The sequence below is a fragment of the Mirounga leonina genome, unplaced genomic scaffold (genome assembly GCF_011800145.1).
Source record: "Mirounga leonina isolate KUSES-001 unplaced genomic scaffold, KU_Mleo_1.0 Mir_154, whole genome shotgun sequence".
Lineage (NCBI taxonomy): Eukaryota > Metazoa > Chordata > Mammalia > Carnivora > Phocidae > Mirounga > Mirounga leonina.
Window position 1 is genome coordinate 10,416,089 of NW_023270389.1, and position 17,771 is coordinate 10,433,859.

At 41.6% G+C, this 17,771-nt stretch overlaps 2 long non-coding RNA genes across 7 annotated transcripts in view; one reads left to right on the plus strand and one right to left on the minus strand.

The window, feature by feature from the left end:
- Positions 1-5,717: 5,717 nt before the first annotated feature.
- LOC118014065 lies at positions 5,718-13,601 on the minus strand. Of its 6 annotated transcripts, none has more exons than XR_004680188.1 (5): positions 13,307-13,497; positions 10,563-10,609; positions 9,751-9,913; positions 9,479-9,581; positions 5,718-6,195 (listed from the first exon to the last, which is right to left on the minus strand). It is a non-coding gene; the product is annotated as an uncharacterized LOC118014065 (long non-coding RNA). The 6 variants fall into 6 exon arrangements; XR_004680187.1 differs by lacking the exon at positions 13,307-13,497 and adding an exon at positions 12,930-13,169; XR_004680184.1 differs by lacking the exon at positions 13,307-13,497 and adding an exon at positions 12,945-13,163.
- A 2,797-nt stretch (positions 13,602-16,398) lies between these two features.
- LOC118014066 overlaps positions 16,399-17,771 on the plus strand; it is a 72,574-nt gene continuing 71,201 nt past the window's right edge. The window contains exon 1 of the long non-coding RNA XR_004680190.1: positions 16,399-16,463. This is a non-coding gene — a long non-coding RNA (uncharacterized LOC118014066). The remainder of the gene's footprint in view (positions 16,464-17,771) is intronic.

A 17,771-nucleotide genomic window follows, 5' to 3' on the forward strand; every position in this document is an offset into this window, starting at 1 on the left:
GGCGATTTCCTATCTTTTGCTATTATTACAAAACGTGATAGAATGAATGACTTTGCACTTATGTTATTTTGCGTGAGCATATTTGTAACATGAATTGGACAGGTCTCAGCATCCAAAAGTATGTTTGCTTCCAATTTGATAAGTACCATTAGCCACATTTCCTTCTGTAAGATGAAACCAATTCAAACTCCTGCCAACAATGTAGGAGCGTGAGTGAGGGCTTCCCCACAGCTTCACCGACACAGGAACAATTACATCCCAACTTTAAACTGACATAGGGAAATTGATATATTTTTGGTGCTGTGTTTTCGTGTTTTCCTAATAATTTTCATAGTCACTTGTTTTAGTCTTCGGTCATTAGAGGCTGTTTTAAAGTGCTTTATATATGCTTTACCCGTTGCCCATTTCTTACGATACTTATTTCTAGATATTTTATCACATTTTGTTGCTAGTATAAATGGAATCTTCCATTCTCTTCTCTATAATTTGTTGGTGTTTGCATGGGTGTAAGTCATTGATTTCTGCATATTAATTTTGTTCTCCATAACCTCACTGAATTCTCTAATATATACAGTGAGTTTTCAGTTGATTCTCTTGGATTTTCTAGATATACAGGGATAGCTGCAAATACTGATACTTGTCTTTATCTTTCCATTTTTTTACCCTTCTCTTGTCTGCTTCCAATGGGTAATAATTTATTACGATGTTAAACAAGAGTGGTGAAGTGGTATCTCTTTTATCCCTGGCATCAGGGGGAATACATATGGTGTTTTCCTATTAAGTATGGTGCTGGCTATTGGGCTTATTTTATAAATCTGTATTGGCTAGCTTTCTCCACAGAAACAGAAGCAGCAGGATGGTTCTGTTTCTAAAAGAAGATATATTATGAGGAATTGGCTTATACAATTATGGAATCTGCAAGCTGGAGACCGAGGACAGCAAGTGGTGAAATTCGGTCCACATCTGAAAGCTTGAGAATCAGGGGAGCCAAGGATGTAAAGCCCAGTCCACATATATGCATTTTTTTTCTGACATATGTACACGTGTATAGATATAGTGTGTGTCTTTTTTTATTCTTATCTTGAGTGCCTTTTATCAGTTCAATTATTTGAGTAATGTCAAATATCTTTTCAACATCTGAGATGATTATTTGATTTTCTCTTTCAATGTATGATTAAGATAAATTTTCTTAATATATTTCCCAATATTAAAGTATCCCAGAATAGTTTCATTTCCTGGAGTATATCCCACTTGCTTATGGTGTATGTATGATTCTTAATGCCCCACTAATTTGTTTTTGTTGTTGCTGACAATTTATTTGGGATTTTTGCATCTAAATGAGTAAGTGTCTACATTAATAAATGTTATCTTTTTTTGTGTACTGTTGGTTTTTGTTACCAATGTTGTATTTACTTTTTATTATGAATTTAGAAGTTTTCAAATTTGAATTTATTTACTTGGAACTGAGAGAAGGAGTCTTTTGTGATTCTTTTGTTTTCTTCAGTTCCTGAATTATTTCCCACAAACTAGTTTTTTATTGTTTTTATAAGCTCTCCAACTTTTTTCTTGATTAGGCAATCTAGTAATCGATCTAGTTTTTGCTTTTGCTTTTTGGTTTATTGTTTGTTTATTTTTTCCTAAGATCCAGCTTTTGAATCTGTTTGTTGGTCCTACTATTTTTCTGTTTTTTTTTTTTTTTCTAACTCATTAATTTCTGCTTTTGTCTTTTACAAATTCTTCCCTATTGTTTCCTTCGGGGTATTTTGTTTATTCTTTTTCTAACTTCTTGAGTTGTATACTTATTTATTTTCATTCTTTCTTACTTTCTGATATATGTATGGGAAGTTATCAATCTATAAGAATTAAAGGGTATAAATGTACACACTTCGAAGGTGTAACATGTCATAGAGACCAAGAAGAGTCTGTTCCCTGCTCTCTTTCTTTGGTGACTCTCACAGTATTAGGCACGTACTATGTTCCCAATAATTATTTGATTCAACAAATGCAAAGTAAACAGATCCATGGCAGAAGAAAGTGCCCCCTTTTCTTGCCCTTCTACCCTGCAATACAAGTTTTGTTGCATCATTGTTGTTAGTAAGCCCATGGGCTTTTGCTTCAGCAGAAACACTGGAGTGCTTTAGCCAAAATGATTCCTCGCCAGCCAGGGATCCTGAAGATTGACTGCTTGATTTCTCAACAGGAAAATATTTTGATAAACTGTTTGAGTTGGCGGCAATGCCTCCAGATTCCTTGCCCGAGGGCACAGGGTTTAGGTCCATCTGTAGATCCATTCAATAATAATGACAGCTTGTATTATAGAGGACTTAGTTTGGAAGAGTCTGGTGTTCCTTAAACAGACTGTGTCTTTCACCCTCTTACCATCCCAGAGAGGTAGAAGGAAGAACATCAGGGACATAAGGAGAAACTAGAATCCCGTCTCTTGCTAAGAATTTTTATCTCCTGTCAATGATGGTCTATAACCTTTTTACACTAAATATGGTCATTTAAAATAATATATAGTTATATATTATTATTTAACATATACGTGTATATATTATAAAATCAGCTTTGAGGCATAATCTATATACAATTTACCAATTTGAAGTGCACAATTCAGTGAGATTTAACAAATGTATACAATTATGAAAGCATCATAAACATCCATTTTCATCATCCCAAAGAGAACTGTCATGTCCCTTCGCAGTCAATACAATTACCTAAATTCCTGGCAACCACAGATAAACCTCTTTCTTATCACTACACTTTTTTTAGAATTTCATGTAAATGAAATCGTATAGTATGTAATCTTTGTGACTGCTTTCTTTCACTTAGCATCAGTTCCTTTAAAATCCATCCAGGTTGTTGTATCCATCAGTAGTTTGTTACATTCTTATGCTAAGATGTATTCCATTGTGTGGATATACCAGTTTGTATAAATATTCACCAGTTGATGGTTATTTGGATTCTTCACAGTTCTGGGTATTTTAAATAATGCTGCCATGTCCATTCACACAATAATCTTTTTTTTTTTTTTTTTTAAGATTTTATTTATTTATTTGACAGGGAGAAACACAGCGAGAGAGGGAACACAAGCCGGGGGAGTGGGAGAGAGAAGCAGGCTTCCCGCTGAGCAGGGAGCCCGATGTGGGGCTCGATCCCAGGACCCTGGGATCATGACCTGAGCCGAAGGCAGACGCTTAACGACTGAGCCACCCAGGTGCCCCTACACAAGAATCTTTTAGTGAACATAGGTTTTCATGACTTTTAGGTAAATATCTAGAAGTAGAATTGTAGTATGATAGGTGTATATTTAACTTTATAAGAAACAAATTATTTCTCCAAATGGCTGTGCCATTTGCATTCCCACCAGCAAAGAGAGTTCCAGTTCTTCCACATCCTCATCAACACTTAATTTTGGCTATTCTAATGAGAATTAAGTGGTATCTCATTGTGGATTTAATTCACATTTCCTTAAAAAATAATAGTGATGTGAATTTTCATGTACTTTGCCATTAGTATATCTTCTTTGGTGAAGTGTCTGTTCAAATCTTTTGCCAACTTTTTAATTGGGTTGTCATTTTATTATTGAATTGTAAGAGTTCTTTATATATTCTGGATACCAGATTTAAATTAGATGCATGTTTTGCAAATATTTTTCTCAGTCTGTTGGTTGCCTTTTCATTTTATTAACAGTGTTGTTGAAAAGCAAAAGTGTTTGATTTTGACAAAGTTCAATTTATCAGTGTTTTATAGTGTGTTCCCAATAATTATTTGATATATCCTATTTAATAAATCTGACTAATTCAAGTACACAAAGATTTTCTCCTCTATTTCCTCTAGAATTTTTATAGCTTCAACATTAGATTTAGGCCTGTGATCCATTTTGAGTTAATTTTTGTATATTATTGGGGTAAAGGTCAAGGTTTATTATTTTCATATATAGATATTCAAGTGTTCCAGCATCATTTGTTATAAAAATTGTCAATTTGCACCTTGTTGAAGATCGATGATCATATATGTTGGATTCTTTGTGATTATCTGTATAGATATTAGGTTGTCTGCAATACAAGTGAATTTTTTTCTTCTTTATTTCACTGTATGTTTTTATTTATTTTTCTCCCCTTATTAAATTGGCTAAGACCTCCAGTACAATGTTGAATAGAAGTGATGAGAGCAGGCATTTTTGGCTTATTCTCAAATTTAAGGGAAAACATTCAGTTCTTCATCACCAAAAGGGATTTGTTGCCACAGAAGACCTGAAGGATGGTTAAGGCAAGATGTTTATGAATAAGCCCAAACAAGCCTATGCAGAGAGAGGATGTAGGACCTGAATCTTTTTACCACCCATAAGAAGAAATACTCTGACTCTCATGTCCCTCTTGCCACCAACTTATGATAAATTTGCCCATACTCCTTTCCTAAGCTGAGACCTGGAGAAGCTAGTTTAGTATCTCAAGGTCACCTGGTAATCCAGTGACGCAATGAGGAACAGATTCCAGATAAAAAATTGCAGGCTCTTAAACTATGAAGCTGGGTTGGATCATCATGACGGTCTCTGAGCCTGTGTAGGAGATCTCATGTCTAGGTAGCTCCAACTCGGCTCCCTGTGAGAACTTTAGGTACCCTTACCCTCTTCATCTCTGTCCTTTCTCCATGGCCCTGTAGGGGACCAGGACAAGCTATCCCAAAATGTGCCACCATGGCATATTGATTATTTTGAATTGAAGCTATGTGGGAAATGGCTGATGCAAGAACACCCAGACCCTCCTCTGCCCCCTGAAAGCAGGAAACAAATCTCCCACATGAAAGATACCCACCCTGTACCAAAAAGTAAAAAGACATCCTTATTGGCAGAGATAGAAACTTTAAAGCTGAGAAAGCTGTAGAAACAAACCTTGATACTTTTTACTAATCTATTATTTCAGCTCAAATTCTGTTTAGAATTCCTTACTAATAAAGCTCTCAAACATCTGTCAATTCCTCATAAATTTATTATCTCTCTCTCTCTCTCTCTAAAATGTATAAAAACGGTCTGCTTTGATAATTTCTTTGGGTCTCAATTTCATTGTATGGCCTTTGTGCACATGTAATAAAACTTTCATTTTTTCCTGTTAATCTGACTCATGTCAATTTAATTCCTAAACCAGCTGGAAGAAGCCTGGAGGGTAAAATAAATGTTTTCCTGCCCTACAGTCTTTATTTTGATATAGTTACTTCTCCCTACCATTGTGGTAAAGAGGCAACATCAAAGCTAAAATAACTTTTCCCAACCATGCCCCTGCCTCATATTTCCATTTAGAAAACTCAGAAATAGGTCCTAAGGCTGAAATCTTTGTCACAGAGGGTTTTTTTTTTTTTTTTTTCTCCCTTGATAATTGTCAACCAAAGCTTCCTCACTGCTGGAATCAATACTGCCCCAAATGGCTAACTTCTGAGGCCATTCACATAATAAAGAAGTGATTCCACAGAGGTTGCTAGCATGGAGATCATCATACTGGAGCAGAAAAAATCTCACACAATCGAAACTATGTAGCCCATTTTTAGAGGCTTGGATGCTGCTTGGAATAATCTCTAAGGTTAACTAGGCCATTTGCACGTTCAGAAGAAATACCTTCTTGCTTGTTAGGAAAGAGATATTGTTGGATTTTAGCAAGCATTTTGTCCTTTGTTACTAGAAGCTTTCCCAGTCAGGCAGAGGGCTAGTTAATTAGGAAGGCTGAGGTCACAAGCTGGTTTATTGGAACAGTAGCTGCTAAATGACAGATTTATTGTTTATCAGGGATCTTGAAGGTGATGTTTTGGTGTTCAGCTTCTCCTTATCCAAGGTTTGGGGATATTACCACACTCTCAATCTTGCACCATCCTTGTTAGGATCTTGTTCAATGTATAATGGTGGTATAGCGGTTTAAGGTGAGAGTAGATCTGTTCCCTGGGCCTCATATGCTTGAAGACCTATGGTCATCAAACTTTCTCTCTTCTGGCAAGGCAGAGAGGGATAAGAGAAAGCTGATGAAAATATCACAGTTTTGTTTCAATTAGTAAGTCAGTCTGGTCAACAAGAAAGATGCCTACAGATTTTAATTGGTCTCAGGGGAGGAGATCAGAATGTTCTAAGATGTCCTTGCTCACCCTGATATTGCATTATCTGGGCCACAGGGCAGCTGCAATCTTTCCTCCAGGGCTCAGAATGTCTGCCTGAAAATAAAATTCAAACTTTAAGTATTAACCTTTTTACCACCATGTTGCTTCAAAACAGATATTCTTTTTTTTTAAATTTTTTATTCTTATGTTAATCCCCATACATTACATCATTAGTTTTAGATGAAGTGTTCCATGATTCATTGTTTGCATATAACACCCAGTGCTCCATGCAGAATGTGCCCTCCTCAATACCCACCACCAGGCTAACCCATCCCCCCACCCCCCCCCATAACCCTCAGTTTGTTTTTCAGAGTCCATCGTCTCTCATGGTTTGTCCACCCCTCCGATTTCCCCCGCTTCATTCTTCCCCTCCCGCTACCTTCTTCTTCTTCTTTTTTTTTTCGTAACATATATTGCATTATTTGCAAAACAGATATTCTTAAGTGGAATTAGCATTAGACATGCAAAGTCTGTCCCATTTCTAAACAGGCTGATCTTATTCCTAGAATACTAACCCCAGAGGACACAAATATTGGGGGAGAGGAAATTCCATCCAGGAAGAGGGATCAGAAATAGCTTAGATGAAATTGAGGTCTGTGTTCTCATGCTAATTTCACTTATAATTCCAGAAGCCAATCCCTTCACTTCTCTGTGCCTTGGATTCTCCATCAATATAATGGGGATGCTTATGTTCTCCCAGAAAATGACTTGTATTTGCAATCATCAAATCCATGGCACAAATCCTTACTTGTTCTAGGTTATGAAAAGGTTTCACTATCAAATGATAGCATCTATTCTAAGAGCTTCTCTCCTACCTACAATTTCACATGAAACTCATACGCTGCATTAGTCAGGGTAAGCTAAGTTTTGCTGTGGCAACAAACCTTCAGATCCCTAAGGTTTATTCCTCACTTACACTACAGTCTGATATAGGCCATTCTGCTTTGCTTGGTGGCTACTTTTTTTTTTTTTTTTAAGATTTTATTTTTACTTATTTGTCAGAGAGAGAGACAGAACACAAGCAGGGGGAGAGGCAGGCAGAGGGAGAAGCAGGCTCCCCGCCAAGCAAGGAGCCCGTCGTGGGGCTCCATCCCAGGACCCTGGGATCATGACCTGAGCCGAAGGCAGCGGCTTAAGCGACTGAGCCACCCAGGCGCCCCTTGGTGGCTACTTTTTAACAGTGGTCAGATTTGAGTTGCTTCTAGCTTACAACTTTGCTGTCTCTGGGTTCTTTGCTTCCAGCCATAGTGGCAGGAGAGAGAGCATGCATGGAGCTCATGTCCCCTTTTTACTGCCCCAGACAGCAAATATCACACATTGCTTCACTCACACTCACTCCCATGAACCAGAATCAGTCACGTGACCCCGTCACAAATGCAAGGGAGGCTGGGAAATATGGGGGAGCTTGTAGAATATTTGGAGAGCACTAGTGTTTATGTCACCTGTTATTATTTGTTTTGTTATGTCCAAACCAGGCAGGGATTCAAAAATGAGGAAAAGTCCATTCGAAAAACTTGCCAGGTACTACCAGCTAGAGATACAAAGATAAATAAGACTCAGGTCCAGCTGAGGAATTCTTAATTGGGGAACGGAGGCCGGGAAGGCTGCACAAGAGGAAATGACTGGGCTATACGTAATAGCCTGGAGGTATAAATGAAATTTATGGAAGGCAGAGGCAGGAGTGATGAACCTTGTAATAGTCAGGCAAGGCTCTACAAAAGAACGGACTTGAAAGGTGGTCCTCTGGTTCTTGAAGGAGAGTTAGGAGTTCACCAGGTGGTGGTGTTGGGATGAATGGATCCCGTAGTAGAGAAAAAGAAGCTTAGAGTCAGACTTCCTTTCTTTTCCAGCTGAAGTCAACAGGAGACACTTCCTTCAGTCCACTGGGTTAAGCCTCTTTAAAAACAGTGAGTTCGTAAATGCGAAGGCCTCCAGTTCACAGCACCCCAAATAACGGGTAAAAATGAGAAGAGAGAAAATAGATGGAATAAAGATTTTGAAGACAGCGGAGGAGAGGCCCTCACAAATTACTCCCTGCTAGGGTGGCTCAATAAAATTTTGGTTGGCACCAGGGGCCTGTCTGCATTGGTATTCAATTATTGGGCAGAAAAGCTCTGAGAGTAATGATTGCTGCCTTTGCCTGAGGGTCCCTCTCACTCATTATTTACCACCCCTATCACCCTGGAACACTGACATTTAGGCCTAAGAAAATAGGATCCAAACCCAAAAACATTATTTCCAGAAAATGACAGGATATAGAATAAAACCCTCTGGAGCATACTGCCCCATCAGGGGCTTGAACAGCTACTTTTGATGTGGGGCCTTTCAGAAAAGGTTACTAGTCATAAGACCTGGCATTTGCATAGCATTTAATCATTTGCAAAGCACTTTTAAATATCCATTAGGTGGGGGCGCCTGGGTGGCTCAGTTGGTTAAGCGACTGCCTTCGGCTCAGGTCATGATCCTGGAGTCCCTGGATCGAGTCCCGCATCGGGCTCCCTGCTCGGCAGGGAGTCTGCTTCTCCCTCTGACCCTCCCCCCTCTCATGTGCTCTCTCTCTCTCATTCTCTCTCTGTCAAATAAATAAATAAAATCTTAAAAAAAAAAGATGCTTAAAAAAAAAATAAATAAATATCCATTAGGTGAGCCTCTAAAAAAAATGAAGACCAGTATTGAGAAGGATGTGGGGAGCTGGTCACTTCTTTGCATTATCGGAAGAAAATGTAAATCGCTGTAGCCTTTTTGGAGGGCAATTTGGCAAACCTAAGCAATCACACCTTTAGGGCTTTATCCTCTAACTACATTTGTGCAAAAGCTAAAGAGAAACATACAAGTAAGTTTATTGCATGATAATGTAAAATAGAAAAAGGTGAGGGCAAAACTTACCACCAATTGGGGAATATCCAAAAAATTCATTATATGCTGGAACTAGGAAACAATACATATCTATTAGAAAATGAGAGAAATTTGAGGCCTTGCTATGGAAGAGTATCCATGATAAATTACTTAGTAGAAGTCCCAAGATGTGCAGTGTGTGTGTGTGTGTGTGTGTGTGTGATTTGTATAAGCACAGGTATTACTTCTACAATATTCAGTGGTTACCTCTTGGGAGTGGGCTTGAGGTTGAGAGGGACATTATATATGTACTTTACATAATTCCTTATGAGAACACAAAACTGACCTCTTGCCCTGCTTTATAAGTGTGTATATCACCCTTAACAAGACAGGCAGGAGGAAAGCAAACAACAATAAGCACTAGGAGGGTTACCCTGTCCCCATGAAGTCCCCCAAATAAAGGAGATCTTAGGCCAGTTGCCGTAAGTTCCAAATTCCTTACCGAACAGCATCATCTACCAACAGTAGCTGGTGCTCAGGGATACAAGGGATGCAAGAACACCTGACTCCAGGGTCCCAAACCGGCCAGGTCTGGTCACTTGCCGCTGACAAAACCCAAAGGCAGAAAAACAAACAGTGGTGAAACAAGAAAGGGATTTACTTCAGTGAGGCCAACACTGGGAAAACAGTGGACTAACCTCGCAGATTGTCTCCAAAATGCAGAAAATATTTCCAGGTATACTAGGAAAACATGGGGCAAAAGTAGGTGCGTACCTGCAGGGAGGCAGTGAAGGTTCAATCAATCATGGGCAGAGTCCGTTACAGGCGGGCAGGGTCTTGCTGGCTCAGGGCGTTCCTGGCAGCTGGAGGGCAGAGTTTTGGTTCCCATCTGGGGATGCTTTGCCCACAGGGTCTTCCGCCTGAGCCAAGGGACAAGCTGGAAACAAGAACCCAACTAAAATGTTTGAGGTCAAAATGGAGGCAGCCAAAGTCCTCTTCCACCTTGACCTTTCCAATGGCTGATATCTGTGTGTGACTTTGCCATGTGCTAGCCATTTGTTAAAATGGCTCTTTTCCCAGTGTGAGCGGACAACCTGTAATCTGTGTCTTTTCTTTACATACCTGGAGTATATATTCTTTAACCCGGTGAACTATCCTAGAACTATAGTTCTCAATCATTGCACATCAGAATCACATGGGGAAGTTTTAAAAACGATTCATGTGTAGGTTCCATCCCCAGAGATCCTGATTTAATTAGTCTGGGGTGTCAGGGCACCAAGACTTTAAAATTTCCCCAAGAAATTCCAATACACAACCAAGGTTGAGGACCACTGTTCTCAAATTTAGACTCACTTGTGCAAGTAAATGACTATCATTTTCTAAATGCTTTTGTCTCTACACATTCTTTTCAAAAATTTTTCCCGCAAACTATTTACAGCCACCATGTATTATTTTAAAATTACAGAAAAAAAGAAAAATGTTCTCGATACAAAAAAAAAATCATATTGCTAATTGATTTTGGAAAGTTCTAGATTTTCTCAATACTGTGTGCGGTAGATGTAAATGAATGCATCCTCTCCACTTACCAGTGAGGAGATTGAGGCACGGAGGGGATGATGGGATTCACCGAATTCTGCATCAACCAAACAAAGAATGGGATTCATACCTATGTCATCTCAGTATAGACCTGGACCATCCACAGAACGCCCGCTCCGGCACCTCTGGGCTAGGATCGGGCCATAGATGAGACTCCTTGCCAACCAGCTCCAGGAAGTTGGGAGAAGAGAAAAATCTAGAGGCGGTCACTCCAGTTAAAAGTGACAAAATTCAGGCTTCAGGTCCTGCTCTTCCACTGTCAGCCATGTGACAATCTCCTGACATCTCTCGCCTCCAGCTTTCCAACCTTCCTTATCCTGTATCCCTCCCTGCCCAGACTCCCCTCTGTGCTGTTCTGTATGGGGCATCCATGGGCCACAGGTAGCTACTGAGCCCTTGAAATGTGCCGAGTATGACTGAGGTACTAAATTTTTAGTTTGTTTGTTTTAAAGATTTTATTTATTTATTTATTTGAGATAGAGCAGGCGCTCGAGAGAGAGAGAGAGAGAGAGAGAGAGAGAGAGCACAAGCAGAGGAGAGGGGCAGAGGGAGAGGGAGAAGCAGGCTCCCCACTGAGCCAGGAGTCCGATGCGGGGCTTGATCCCAGGACTCTGGATCATGACCTGAGCCGAAGGCAGACGCTTAGCCGACAGAGCCACCCAGGCCCCCCTTCGGTTTGTTTTAAATTTAAATGACTTCAGACAAAAATGTATGTAGCCACATACGGCTAGCGGTGGGGTAGTAAACAGTGCTGTTCAGAGTGGTTTTGGAGAACACCCCACCCACCCTGAGAATGATTGCAGAACAGGCAAGATGTATTTGATGACACCGGGCTTATACATGGGGTGAAGGCTGATTTTTTAAAAACTGGCTTGAGAACTGTTATGTACAGCATAAAGTCAAAACAATTCAGCTTGGCATTTGCAATCCAGCTGCTGTGTCTGCACTTACATTCCAGCCATACCGATATTCATTAGGCTCCAAAAGACCATCATTTTTTCTCATGCCGTTCCCTCTGCCTCTGATGCTGGCCACCATTCTCTTTACCTGGATTCTGCCGTTCCCTCAAGACACAGCTGAATGCATCTGCCCCTGGGAAGCCCTTTGACCTTCGCCAGCTCCCCGGTGCAGGGACCCACTCCCTACTAGAACTTCCAGCACTCGACTAGCTTTCATCTCTTTACATTCAGGTTAGTGGTTCAGGTCTCAGGAGGAGACCCACGGAGATGGCACAAGGTGGTATGGTCAGTCCTCCGATGGAGAGAGATCTGGATTGCTCTGGAAACCCAGAGAAGGGGCCCCCAGAGCCAGGCTGGAGAGAGGGGGTCCTTTGAGAAGCAGCTGTGAAGACAGGATAATAGGAGCAACAACATTTTTTGAGGGCAGAAGCCTGTGGGGTAAAATAGGGCTGGAGCTGGAGCTGGCGAGGCTGAGCAGGCTGGCAGACCACGCCGCGGACACACTGTAGCTTCCAGAGCAGCGTCGGGGCCGGGAGCCAAGCGTGCTCCCTGCGACTGAAGACCTTTGAGGTACCTGAACCGCCAGCCGCAGAGGGCGATGCACGAAGTAAAAATACCTGGGAAATCACTTCGTAAGTGACTAAGTGCTACACAAATAACAGTCATTTTTATGGGAAACCTGTAGGAATAGCTTTAGTGGTGACATCAGGAGAGCAATACAGCGCTAACCAGGAGGCCCGCAGGTGGAAATTGACCAATTAAACTACAGAGTTGTTTTGAAATTGAATAAGAGACAGTATGCAAAATGCAGGCTTTAGTTTTGCTATCACAACCTCTTTCTAAATGAGTTTAGATTTAGGATTTGGCAACTGGTGAGGCTGCGAAACCCCTTTCCCCTGGGGTATTAAAGATTGAGAACAACCAAGCAACAAGTGTTGAGTAAGTGTCTGCCATGTGCTTGTCCCAGTGCTGAATGCCACAGGGGATTAGAACCCTGAGAGGAGGCTAGTTCTTTGGAGGAACACGTTGGCGAGAGGCGACCTAAACTCATAAACGACAGAAACAGAAGGGACCACACAGGTATTTTGTCTGTAATCTGGACAGACACAATACAATCTGCTCAGAGGAAGGAAGCAGCACTTGTTATGGGCTGGGAAACCAGGCAGAACCCGCCCGAGACTGTGTTCTATCAACTCCTCTAATCAAGGTTAAGTAACTGACGTGACAGAAACAAGATAAAGATGGGAGTGAAATCAGCGAGATGGAAGGAATGGAAATCTGAAATGAAAGTTTCAGATTCAGTAGGATCTTCCTTGGGGTTCTGGACACAATGTCCCACCTGTCACCCACGCTTCTGGGATAAACTCATGTTTCCCTCTGAGTTTCTGAGCCACTGACCTGAACTTTACTCACCCCATCCTTCGTGCTTTCCAGGTGAGGGGCAGTTCCGGTGCTCTCCCAGCCATAGATGGGTCTAATCGACGGTCCCCCCCCACCCCCGGCCCTGGCCTCAGAGTCCCTTTTCAGGGAGTGGGAGGCTTGGGCTGAGTCATCCCAGTGATAAACGCTGTAGTCACTCTAGGGAGGTGTCCCCAGATGCCCCTTCTGGAGGGCAACCAAGTGAGTAACCCTGCCAGTGTCACATGGTCCTGGAATGGAGCTGGCTTGTGCCCAGGCCAAGTCCATGCGATGAACAAGTTGCTCACAACACACACAAACCCTGATGGGTTCCACTGAAGGGACTGGAGGTCTGCCTGGGGGTCTTATAGACTTACCTGAGCCTGTAGAAGGAAGGCTTATGACCCAGTGGACAGGCAACTGATTCTCCCATGATGGAGCTCTAGAGAATGTTCCTGGGGAAATGCTGTTCGCAAATCCCTGGGTGGAGATGTGAGGGAATCATCTGTCCTCTTCCACGTATTTCCTTGTTCTCCTCATCACAGCTTCTGTGGCTGACATAGAAATGTCAGCAGCTTGCTCACTCTGTGCAGAGAAGGAGAGAAGCGGCAGTCTCCCAGACACAGGATGGTGTGAAAGCTAAGAGCCATTGTCAGACTGTGAGTCAGGAACTCAGGTGACCAGAATGCTTCCCCTGGGAGTTGACTGCGGTGGCTAGAGTTGTGAGAGACGGCACAGCAGCCCAAGAGCTGAGCTTTGTGTGGCCTCACCCAAGGGAATTTCTTCCCAGGTCCCTTGTATTACTCATGGTGAGGTTTGGATATTTGCTTTGGGTGTTAGTATGCATGTCCTTCCAGCTGAACTTCCAGGTCCCTTGAATTCTCATATTCTCTCTCTTCCTCCCTCCTGCCCCATCTCCTCTTACTTCCTTCTGTCTCTCCCTCTCCCCACTCCCATCCCAGATTGACATCTGTGCCCTGCAGACACTCCATTTCATGAGGGCCATTAGTTTTCGGTGGTCAGCTTGTTCTTTCTCTCTCTCTCTGCATCCCCTTCAGTGTCTGTCCAGGGGCTCATGGCCAAAGTCTGGGTACCAGAAGTGGCAGCCCATCAGCAGGTGGCAGAAGATGCTTAGATTACCTGCCCCAAGGGCTTGTCCTGCGGAAGCACGCAGCTCATCATTTCCAACAGGAAGCCATTCCATTTTCTGGGGTTAGCTATGAAGGCCAATGCTATTCCAGCCTCCGAGAACACCATCAGTGGCTTCTATATCTGAAAATGGAGATAAATTAGAATAACTTGTGTGTGTGTGAGCTTTGACTTTCTAAATTCTTTCCTTCTTTCCTTCATTCAACCAGTATTTTTTTAGCATCTTTTTTATTAGCAAAACATTCCCTTATATTCAGAATAATAGCCCAGGGACACAGGACCATGTGAACACTGCTCATTTTGTAGATGGGCAAACTGAGTTCTAGAGAGTTAATTGTGGGTCACCCTGATTCCTGGTGGGAAAATAGGGTCTAGAGATTAGGTCTTCTGATCCTCCACCACAAGGGCGCCTTTTTCTAGAATAGGTAAGTTTGTATATGTAAGGATCAGATTGGTGAAGATAAACAGTTCCGGCTTTGGAGCTAAGAAACATGAGTTGCAGATCCAGCCCAGCCCTAACTAGCTCTGGGGCCTAACATATAACAACATTTCTCTGAGCCTCTGCTTCAGAAAAAAATGAAGTGATGAGCATAAATGACTTCCAAAGTGTCTCCAAACCCCATTGTTCCAAAAGTCTGACTCCCTAGAACTAAGGAAATGGTCCTGAATGAAGAAGAGTCTGGGTCTTTCCATCTGGCTTAGCTACAGTGTGGCTTGCAGCATTCAGCCTGCACAGCCCATGGGTTGGCTGCCCTGGTAAAGCAGCAGGAATATTTTCTAAGTTGATCTGTCTGTGTAGGTACACCAGAAAGCAACCTAGAGTGTCCTTATTGAGTGTGGCCAAGGGCCCCCAAATAGCCCACGATACCTTGTCACTGGCCTATAGGGAGATCTCCTAGAGTGAAGATACCTTTTGGTGTTGATTTCTTTTCTTTTCTTCTTTTTTTTTTTTTTTTTTTTTTTAACTACCTGGGATATTCAATTACCAGTGTTTCACCATGTGATGTTCACCCACCTTGGCAGGTCACCCATTAGCACTTATTAAAACACTGGCATAGATGAATTGATCAAATTAGCCCTATGCCTCCTACTTAAGTGAATAATTACCCGGAGAACCTGGGACTCAAATGGTGGGGTAGAGAGAAAGAAGGTTGGAGGCAGTGTCTAGGAGATTCAGACAAGATACCAGTGGTAGTGGGGGTAAATAAAGGGAGTGGGGCCTTGTAGGGAATAAATGAAGCATTGCTGATAATAAACTTGATCAATGTGCCAGGACAGCTGCAGGAGTTCAGCTTCTTTCAAAAAGAAAGAGGACTAGCATTAGCAGTGGCTAAAATCTTGGGACTGGAGGAGATGCCTGGAGATTACTTAGCCCAGTGACCTGGTCCTGGACACGAAATCACTTGTGTCATCTAAAAGAGAAAATTCTATTATCTACCATTGATTTAGTGTCCACTATGTGTCAGATATTATTTCTAAACTTCACAACAACCCTGAAAAAGAAATATGATGATCTCCATTCTATGTGAGAACCTGAGAACTTTGCCCAAAGCCACGTAGGAGAGCTCGGGTTTCTTTAACCTGACAGTTGATGTCTTCTCCATTCTACTGCAAGCTCTATCAGTGCCAATCTTGCAGACTTCCAAGGAGGAGAGCTTAGTAATATTTTCCACTGACTCTACACACAGCCAATAATATTGATACCAAGGGAGGTCCTTGCTTTGGGTATAAAGCCCCTCTATATCCAGTACAAGTCTTCTTCTTTTCATTATGTCTTCATTGAAGATAAAGCCCAACTGATTAGAATTCTTTCTATGCTGCCTCTTCATAAAAATATCCTTCTGGGTCCTGATTTTGGGGAAATAAACTTTTGACTTTAATTGTTGGTAATTGTTTTTGGTGCTGTGATTTGAACTGTGGGTTCTTGGGTGGGTTTGAGCAGTGATAGTAAGTGGCCTCTCTTGGCCCAAGTCCAGCCTACCCATTGAGTTTCATTATAGTAGTCCATCCACAATGTCCCCCAAGCCCTCTTGTCCCTTCTACTGCTTTTAGTGTGTATGAACCTTTGTTATGACACTTGCATTAGCACTTTACTTTGTTCTGGAGTAGTTTGTTCACTAGACTAATTTCCTCTATTAAGTGGAGACTGAGTATTCCAAATGGAGCAAGATAATTTGCAGTAAGATTCATTTCTGTGTTGTCCTTTCTGATGTAAGTTGTTCCTCCTTTACATCCCAAGAAGATAGCCAAACCTTTCTATTACCTTGACTGAAATATTTATTAGTGGCTTTTGTGTTACAGGGCCCAAAGCAGATGTTACCAGACCCCCAGAGGACAATCTAAGGAGGTTTTTGTGATTGGAAGCTTCATCTGTGTAAGTTAGAGGTAAGTTTTCCAGTGTGGGGGAGATCCAAGTGTTCAGATAAATAGAATCTGCTGGACTGGGGTTGGGGAAGGAGTTTTTCTTGAGAGGAGACAAGATTCTGTAAGTTCAGTAAGCAGTGAGGCATACCTCACTATGACTCTAAGGAGAAGGCAGGCTCTCAAGGGGAGTGGTTTCTTGGTTACTTACACACGCTGGACAGTATTTGAGCAGAGGTTTGGCAGAGGACAGTGGGGCTGTCTACATTCATAGACAATGAGCAGGCCATCAAAAACTAGTGTTCACTAAAGGTCAAAGGCCTTTCTCAGAACTCTGGACTGGTTTAGACCCCAAGACTCTTCTATGAACCTAAGATAAAAAGCAGCCTGTCATAATAAAGATTAGAATTTACATTTACCTTGATGAGTGAAGGACTCAAGCAGATTGAATTTGATTTAAAACAATAAAAGAACTCTATATTTCTCCTAGTTGAAAATAATAAAGTAAAAAGCAATACCTAATACCTTCATCTTTTCTCACCCTACCTTAACCATCATACAACTTCTCTGGTTTATAATGCTTCTCAGTATATCTTTTGGGTTATTTCAGCAGCCTATGACCAACTCAAGTTTGGTGAGTTGCTGTAAGGACTCACTTTCTCTTACAACAAAATTTATTATAGCAAAGATTCACAGCAAAAGCAACAGGAGAAGGATACACATTGGGTGGAGTCTAGAGATGTGAGATATAGGCTTCTGAGTCCTGCCCCATCTGGGGCCAGGCAGTCTATACTTTTTCTCTAGAAAAACTACAGCGACATGTGTAGAATGTCTCTGCCCAGGGAGGACCATTCCAATCTCAGCATCTGAAGCTTCTAAGGAGGGCTGACCATATAGGTATATACTTCTATGCAGTTAGCCTTGCTAACCAAACTCCCCTAACAATGAAACCAGATACATCATGACTCTCGCTAAATAATCTTGCAAAGTCTTGACTAGCTGGTACAGCATGGCCCCTTTATCTAGGCATATACAACATCATCAGTCAGTAACGCGAGAACACAAGGAGTTGCCCAAGTGTCAGTTATGGTTCCAGGCTTCCCTGGACATGAAATAACTCAGCAACCAGACTTGCAGTGTCAATTTCTTCTCCATAGTTGCTAATTAAATGCATGACATTTATAAAGATATAAGAGAACTACTAGAATTGTCAAGTATTTAAATACCACCATATCATTAGCTGTCTTTCTGTTCTGGATCATTTTTTAAAATATATTTTTTAAGATTTTATTTATTTATTTAAGATGGTAGAGAGGGGCAAAGAGAGAGGGA